This window comes from Anguilla rostrata, chromosome 1, assembly GCF_018555375.3.
Source record: "Anguilla rostrata isolate EN2019 chromosome 1, ASM1855537v3, whole genome shotgun sequence".
In the NCBI taxonomy this organism is placed as follows: domain Eukaryota; kingdom Metazoa; phylum Chordata; class Actinopteri; order Anguilliformes; family Anguillidae; genus Anguilla; species Anguilla rostrata.
This window is the reverse complement of record NC_057933.1, coordinates 35,121,559-35,123,368: the sequence shown is the minus strand read 5'-3', so window position 1 is coordinate 35,123,368 and position 1,810 is coordinate 35,121,559.

The following is a 1,810-nucleotide window of genomic DNA, read 5'->3' as shown; positions in this document are numbered from 1 at the left end:
TAGGATATAACACATTTCACACATTCCATTATAATTTTTTGTCTTCATTCATGAGGTTTAGGAACACTCTGTCTGCACAAGTTACTCTTTCAAGCGATTTTAACAATCTGTATGCTGCATAGTGCCGTTAATGACACAGCCACAGCTTTCCCTAGTTTTTTGGGGGCCCTTGGCAAAAAATAATTTGGGGGCCCCTCCAAAACATTGACACCTTCTGCTGCAGTGAGAAGGTTGGATGTTGGGCGAGAAGGCAGTGCCCTAAGCAGACTACCTGATTTGGTGCCTACAGTGGTGCCTTCTTGCAATCTAGTCACTATGGTTTTGGGGAACAGTTGTGACTACACTCAAAAAAATGAAAACTGATGTTTGTATATTTAAAGCAAATAAATCAAGTTGAAATAACTTGAATTCGTGAATTGCCATGTTTCACTTGAAATGTTATAGTCAAAAGAGCATAAACAAGACTATAGTTCAACTAACTAAAACCAATCACGTAAAATGAACAATAATGAACTGTGTTTATCCAAGTCTCACGCGGATGTCCCTACCATCGCGAGATTGCAGCTGCAGCTACGGCGCGAAAAACCCTGGATCGATGGAAAGAAGCAGTAAGAGCTCGTTTCAGTAATGTGCAGCTTACAGTTGATGCAGCTGAGATTTGGTTATCAATCCTTACTGCATACCTATAACGCTCAGGTTTGTTGTTGTTTTTCAGGTAGTTTGAAAAGGATGAGGAAAATTTTCACTTGCTGAAATGTTCAAACTGTTAGGCATTAGCAGGCTAGCTAGCTAGTTATTTGCATGTGATGCCGAGGCTAGGTGAAAGAGAAGCACTTGTCGCCTGCTTTCTCCTGTATTACAGGTTTATGAAGTGTTAAGTGTTTTTAATAGGTTAATTCCAAGTGAGATCGATTTGGTAAGGGTAAAAGTACTTTTATGTAGTTTTGTGACCGAGTACAGAAAATACGGTTTTCCTGTGCCTTGATGAGCAAGATGGTGGCGCTGCGGTAAGCTGTTGTTGAACGAAAAGGTTCATTTTTGCCTCCAGGACATTTCATTTTGGTTTTGAAAAACTCGTCTTGGTAAAAAGTCGTATTCTTACTGAATCTAATATTGTTAGTAAAGGTTGATGTGTATGTTATTGAGTATTGTATGCACTGTGAAAAGCTGAACGATTTTATAAGCCTTCAGCTCATGCAATCCTATGCTAGTAAAGATAGCAATGTGCTAGTTTTTTTTTTATTTGGCGATAATTTAAAGGAGTACCATGGTGGTTGAACGTGACACTTCCCAGTTGTGTTCAGGCAACAACAAAACAAATGTGCATAATTTTTTTATTCTTCAGTCATTTCAATGTACTTTAAAACGTATTTTTCTAAGCCTAAATTTCCCACTATAAAAATTCACCCGAACCGTCTGGGCGTGGTAATGAGAACTGTCAGTTAGCTATGATTGACAGACCGTTCCCCGTTACCATAGCTGCCCCCATGATACGCGCTCTCTTTGGGAGACTGAATTTTCACAAGCTAGCTAGCTTAGTAGTATATCAAGTATCGATAGATAGCTAAGGTAAGGACGTTGACTTGTATCCAGTTACAATTTTTGCTATCTAGCTAGCCAAGTTAAGATAAAAGCACAACTATAACGTCCTCATAAAAGCGAACTAGCAAGCTAACGTTATCGATAACATTGCCTTATGAAAGCAAACCTCCTAGCTAGCTAACGTTAGCTAGCTAGCTAAATGAATATAACCAGAAATAATCTAAAGGAACTCTAATTTAAGTGAACCTAACGTTATTCAAATATTTGC